Source organism: Notothenia rossii (genome assembly GCF_949606895.1).
Source record: "Notothenia rossii genome assembly, chromosome: 4".
NCBI lineage: Eukaryota > Metazoa > Chordata > Actinopteri > Perciformes > Nototheniidae > Notothenia > Notothenia rossii.
Genome location: NC_136902.1, coordinates 36,013,608 through 36,020,763, shown reverse-complemented (window position 1 = coordinate 36,020,763; position 7,156 = coordinate 36,013,608). Strand labels below are relative to the sequence as shown.

The window sequence follows — 7,156 nt, the reverse complement described above, 5'->3', positions numbered from 1 at the left end:
AAGAAGAGGCTGGTCTAAAGAAAACATAGGCTTATATCCAAAACCCCAGGAGAGCTATGCGGCTGCCCCCCCCCCCCCGAGGGGTCCTCCACTTAGAAAAGACAGCCAATCAGCGCGAGCCAGAGGCGACCCTTACATTCGAGATAACAAACTCCTCCTTGCAAGTTTCACATACTTTTGGCATTTTATAAGATAGTTTTAAGATATAGTTTTTATAGTTGGATTATACAAATAACAAATGTGAGTTACCTTAACCTCAAACAATAATAACAAGAGGAAAACATCAGCTCTGATCTCAAGCAGTAAAAGTACCGCACAGCTCATTTAGCCTGCAGCTCTTCCAGACACTTGAGCTATTGTTCTTTAAGAATATTCCCTGCAGAATCTTTATCTCAAATAAAGGTTTCACATTGCATATTCCAGCTTCCTTTACACATACTGTTATTATTAATACAAAGTAATCAACCACACACATATATTCTCTATGAAGTGACCCTTGTTATAGGTCCGAATGTCCTGTCCCCTGAAAGTCATGAGTTTGGTTGATTAACAGAAGTTTAATTGTTCTTGTGGCTTAATGGCTTCCTGAACTTCCCTTCACCCCAAAGTCAGCTTACTAGGAATGAATACATTTTATTGATAAGCTCAAAAGGACGTTTATCTTGGTTACTGCTGGGTGACCCAAGTCTCAAGGCCTGCAGGATGTGTAGGAGATAAACATTAATTCTACAAGACTTTAACTACATTATCTGAAAATGTATCTGGACTTCCCCTGTTAATTGCAAGGACTATTGATCATTAACAGAGAGACCCTAGGGGCCTCTTCTTGGTATCTGCTAGGCAGAAGTCACTCAATGCAGAAATCACAAGTTTAACACACATTCTATATAAGGTGACATTAAAATGAATATACCAGATTGAACTTTCCTGCCATAACACGTTACTTTAATACTTCAAATAACTCAAATAATACTTCACTACCATAGAAATAAATTGCTTTTAAAATCGTGCTGTGCAACACGAAATGCCATGAGACTGGGTTGAGATATATTATAGATGCAGAGAGAGTTGGTTTATTGTGCCCCAATGTAAATCCTAATGTGAGAGTTAAAGGACGGTCAACAATATAATGTACCTTGGTCAGTTTGAATTTATCGTGGCATCTATTCTTAATTAAAGTGAATTTATTTTATTTCAGTCAGTAATTTGTGTGTATGCAGGTGTGGGACATTCCAAATGTTCCAAAAGTGAGCACTCCACGAATCGACAACCGTTTGCCAGGGTAAAATAAAACATTGTCAACATATTATTTTGTGCAACAAGAAGCAGAATGTTTAACAGTACAGTACTTTGAATATATTTGTTGTTTACCTTTATCAGACCTCTCAGCCACCACAACCAGCGTCTGATCGGGTAAGACTAAAAATGTAATTATACCATGTAGGTTTGAATTTGTGAACATGAAATCAATAAATACCTTTTTTTGTGCACTTATTTCCTGGTAACAATAGGATAGAGCACCAACCCCATATCCAGGAAGAGGTCCAGTCTGCCCGGATCAGAACAACTTCTATAGGTAACGATGTTGACAGTTGCATCGTGACACAGTTGTTTGGTGTGTATCTTTATTGCTACATGTGTTTGTTAGTATAGCCTCCAATCACAGTTGGTAACATTGCCAGGAAGCAGAACAATTATACTTTCATACATTTCCAAATGACACCCACAATATCTGACATCTTAGTGAAGACGATACAAAAAACACCACAAATATTTTTCAAAGATCAGATATTGTTTGTTGCATCCATATCAAATGTTTACAAGGATTGTGCAGGAGTATGACAAAGTGCTGTTGTCAGTTTAGAACCCAATGTATTGAAAAAACAGGAAGAGGATCGACATCCTTTTGTAATATGACTGTCATGCATATATTATGTATTTGAAAATAATTATTCAACTGTCTTCTCACTGCAGCAACTACACAAATGGGTATGCACTTATAATTATTGATAGCCAGTCTGAGCCAGAAGACAAAATGGAGCAACGGTATTAATTGTTACTATTACCACTGAATTTTTCTATTCTATACTGTAAATATTATTACTAGCTTCATCATTTAATATTACAATACATCACTTTGTCTTTCCCAGCACAGAATACCTGACTGCGGAGGACATTGTTGCAAAACTCTCTGCAAAAGAACAATACATCTTGCAACAGGTTCAATATTAATAGAGCCAATGTGTACAGCAATCCGCGGCTTCAAGGTGCCTCATTCGACCCCTCTCATGAGATGTCAGTTAAGTTCACTGATGATGAGGGATGAACTGAGGATGGAGGGGACACTGTGGTCCCAAGCCTGAGTTCCTGACCCTCCTTATGGAATGCCTGAGAATGAAGAAAACATCATGTCATAGCAACTGTTTGTGCCCCATGGCGGTGTGACTTCCCAGCCGCTCACTGTCTCAAAATCTGATTCTAAATGTATAATGTTCTCTATAAAGATAGAACTAATACACAATTATGAATGTATGATATAATACACATGTTTTGTGTATTTAATCATGCATTGTCTACAATTTAATGATGGCTTCAACATATTTCCACATAAACAGACAATGAAAAAATGTGTCCTTCATGCTGATAACTAGTGTATGCATCTGACAATTAGTATTCTAACAGATTAGTGTGTTGAATCCTTATTTCTTGCATTTGAAACAGATACAATAAAAAAAAATTGTACTTACTGTTGTGTTCAACTTCTGCCAAAAACTGTACATTTTTGCCAAAGGAGCCACATAACACTTGAACTGTCCCCAGATGTTGGCCACAGAAAGGACAAAACATGGCAGCCTGAAAACACATACATTGATGTAGTAAATCCATTTAATCAAGTCAATCAAAAACACATAGTCTAAATAGTGGTTAGCTAAATAAATAGCAAGATACATAATTTTACCGTTGAATCTGTGTTTTGTCTCTCTCTCTCTCCTTGAATGTCTTCTCTATATTTGTTCTTGAGCATGTCTAATGCACACTACTATCCTTCATTACTTTGACCCTCTTCACATGTTGTCACTTATCTCTTTCTCTCTCAATTCAATAGCTATATTAGCATGACCATAGTTACAGGCAATTGCTAAGCTCTGTATAGTTGCAACATCTATACACAATACATACATAGCATATAAACAAACTGCTAAGAATTCAACTGTCCTTTTTCTGCGGTTCTCACTATGGCCCGGGTTATTTGCCTGCAATTGATTTGTCATCTCTTTTAATAATGTTCTTCCCTCACTTTATCTTCTCTTCACGTGAAGCTCTCCTCTCCGCTTTATGTATAAAAACAAAACTTACCTTCTTATATCTTTCTTTCCTCCCGATTTCCATCACTCTTGTTTGTTCTCTCTATGTCTGGTCAGACATCGATCTGTTCCACGTAGCGCGCCCCCTAGAGGCCTGGAGCACTTCCGGAATGTTTTTTTTTTGTATGTGTTTTGGGATTTGTACGTGCTTTGGACTTTGCATATCATTTCTGTAAATGCAGCGTTTTTCTGTTGTATTTGTTTTCAGGGTTTGTTTGTTTTTCATGTCATTATTTGCAGTTTGCACCTGCCGGCCACCGTAAAAAAATGATACTATGGTTCGCCCATAGACTGTATATATAAATGGACGTAGGGTCCGTGACGTCACCCATAGGATTCTGCAGAGTTGCAGAGAAGCCCTTAGTAGGCGGAGTCGGCCACTAACGGCTCGACAGTGACGTCAGAGTTCAACTCCCGCCTTCTCCAGCCTGCTCCAAATAAGGGCAAAGAGGCGGAGCCGAGGCGGGACCTGCTGCCACCGAGCTGAAAGTTCCAGAAGCTACCAAGCTAAGCTAAGCTAACATGCTCCCCATCTGCACACTGCCGTGGCATTTTACGTTTCTAAGGTAAGCGGACATGAAACTATTCAGCAAAACTATAAATAATAATCTAAGTTATTGAGTTTTTAGCATAATACTTCAGAATCTTAAAATCCCTTAACGTTTGTATGCAATTGTGCTAAATTCAACACTGGAATCAAGCAAATATTAATATGTTTGCATGACATTAGTTATTTATATATTTTTTTATATCACTTAATTATACGTTTAATACATTTAAGTCAAGCTAAGGTACATGTGATGGTAGCTAGTTAGTGCTCTTACCTGTGAGGCCTCCTCCAAACAGCATAATAACCAGACTGTATCATTAAAACTAAGTAACCGTTCTAGATCCTTGAGTTTAGACAAACAATTCAAAAGACAACATGTATTTAAAGACCAATCTTTATTTGAATGTGCCTCTTAACCTGATATACTGTATTAGTTATACAGTAATAGTATTGACAATCTAAAAAAACTGAGCAACTCAACAGTCAACTTTATGTTTCTTATTGTCTAAAGCAGGGGTCGGCAACCCCTGGCACGCGTGCCAGCATTGGCACGCGGCACCGTAACCAGTGGCACACTAGGCATAAGTGGAATAAGTGTGCAAAATATTTAAATTAATTTTCGGATCCTGAACGCGAGACCGCCGCCAGAGCGCGTCTCCCCGTTACCTGCAGAAGGAAGCCATGCACGCAACGCAGCCCCGCTCTCTTTATCTCCAGGTGACTTTCTGCCGCTTTCCTCCGTGGTGCAGTGCTGATCGTTTCACCACGGAGGAAAGCACTTCACAAATTTTAGCAGTACCCATAAGGAGCTGTACAAATGACGCAGTTTTTGCGTGGCTGTGTATTTAGTTGAAAGCCCAGTGGCGATCTCCTCATCTCTCATCGAAATAATATGCTACAAAGGGGCGGACTGGCCATCTGTGTGTTGAACTTTCCTGTCGGCTCCCAGACCGTAGTCGAGGAGGGCAGAAGCAACAAGCTTCAGGTTCCATAACCCACTTTAGCTTAAATGACTGGAGAGAGGCGAGCTCTTCTTGGGAGGACGTTGCATTTATTTAGCTGTTCTTCTGTTTCACAAAATACATCACAGACCTCTGTTATTCTGCTTTCCCGTTTCACTTCCAGAAACATACACACTTTCCCTCACTGTCACTCTACCATCCACAAACACACATGCACAAGCCGCACCCCTCTCTCTCTCTCTTAAAGGGACAGCGATCTCATCTCACTCTGCATGATCCTAATATCATAACTTGTGTGTTCTGGAGAATCACAGAACGGACGATCGTCCTTATCATTATGCCGTTTAAACCAATTATTTTAATGTGTTTGTTAAATTCGGCATCATCTAAGTTGCGCTGACAGGTCCACACACTGCTTCCCCGCAGCGAGGCTCCCCCGCCCTCCTGCTGATAGTTGACGAGCGTCAAGCTCCTGTAGATATAATTATTTTGTAATTGTAATGTTTTTTTTAAATTTCAATAGTGAGCTACAAAGACAATCAGATTATGAATTAGTTCATCAACTTTGAAATATATGTTATTATCAAAATAATATTTAACTGTTATCAAAACGTAGTGCAACTGTAGAAGCTTGCTCTGTTGTCTCACGGAAAGAATAACTTTTACCACGTTTTTTACAGACAATATTGAGAGATAAATAGTAGCAGTTGTCACTATGTGTTAAATATCTTAGCCTTCAATACATTAAATTAGAAAGCTGACAAAATCATATTGCTTGTTAACATCTAAATGTAACTTTTTGCACAGAAAAACCCCTCAACTTCACTGGTGTGTAGGTGATCTAGTATTGTTTAATGGAATGTATATCAGTGTATTAAAGTCAATACTTAAACCAATATCTTTCTTGATTCTTTGTACAGTAGGAAAAAAATAGTATTTGTAACTGTGCTGAAGTTCACTGCTGTGAGGAGTCCAGTTCTGTCTCTCACTCTCTGGTCCAGCCTGTCTGCATCACCTGGAGACCTTAAACAAACAGATATATATGTAAAGTACCATGTGTACAGACAATATAACTGATTATCTTCTGTTGAACATGTTGGATTGTGTATTGTCCGAGTCAGGGTCCTTTTTATTTTATTATAAGTTTGGAAGTTGTGTTACCAATGCTTGCTGTTTATTTCATACCCATTTGGTAATGCAATTAATAAAAACAACAAGGTTTGGGTTCGTTCTTCATGACTGATGTTAACGTGTAAGCTCAATAATGAACTCCAGCTCAACCAACCATATTGTAATATTAAAGTAATCATCTTGAAATATGAAATTAATAATTGTAATATATACACACATCTTATTGTGAGGTTGATTTCACATACACTACTTCGACATTAGTTGTCTACATACTTGAGCATAGCCAATTTAAATTAACCTTAGTGATGCATACAGTTCCTACCTAAATAATAATCATCTCTCTAAGTTACAAGGATGACCTTATTTTACCAACCTCAAACAGAAGCCGTTTGTTGTACAGTATTAGCCCACTTAACACTTGTCTATTTCATTTTAACGTTTTTATATAGTCTATGATTTTAACTTGGAGGATACTATTAGCATCGTTAGCACCGATGTAGCTACCACTAGCTTACACGCTAACCCAAGCCGTAACATTAATTACGTAGCTGATTAAAATCATTAACACATAAATAAGTACTCGAATTTCACTTACCGCAAAACCGCATTCATGCACCGTCTGTTTCAACCGCAGAGCGAGTCACAATAGTCCGATATATAAGCATGAAGAACACACAAACACGGCCGGGGGCAAGCCGGTTCCCTGGATGAGCTGAACAGGCAGAGTGCCTGCCTGTAGCTTCACGAAGCAGCTAGCAGAGAGACAATAAGCTAGCAGCAGCAGTCACTTCACAGAGCCGTCACTCAATGTGACCACGCCCTAATTTATGCAAAAACTTTAAGACCTAATATAAATAAAAGGGTCGTGTTAGAAAACAATTCACTCACAGATCCATAATCATGGAGGTGGAATCTAACTATATTCATAATAATATTTATTGCATCCATGGGTAGAAACATGTTTTTTTCTGCTGTAAAGTTGGGCATTTTAACATGGGGGTCTATGGAAATTGCTCCTTTCTTCAGTCAGTCCCTATCGGCCAATATATGAACTACAGTGTGTGCTACTTCTGTATTGGCGTTCCGGCTCTTCCACAGAGTTTGCCGCTTGGGTTCGCCACAAAAAAAACCTCACATGAACATTGCTA

General features: G+C 38.7%; 1 long non-coding RNA gene across 1 annotated transcript; it reads right to left on the bottom strand.

The window, feature by feature from the left end:
• Nucleotides 1-1,608: 1,608 nt before the first annotated feature.
• Nucleotides 1,609-7,014, bottom strand: LOC307037823. The gene is made up of 4 exons (XR_013807788.1): nucleotides 6,604-7,014; nucleotides 3,358-5,900; nucleotides 2,748-2,853; nucleotides 1,609-2,388 (listed from the first exon to the last, which is right to left on the bottom strand). It is a non-coding gene; the product is annotated as an uncharacterized lncRNA (long non-coding RNA).
• Nucleotides 7,015-7,156: the final 142 nt, after the last annotated feature.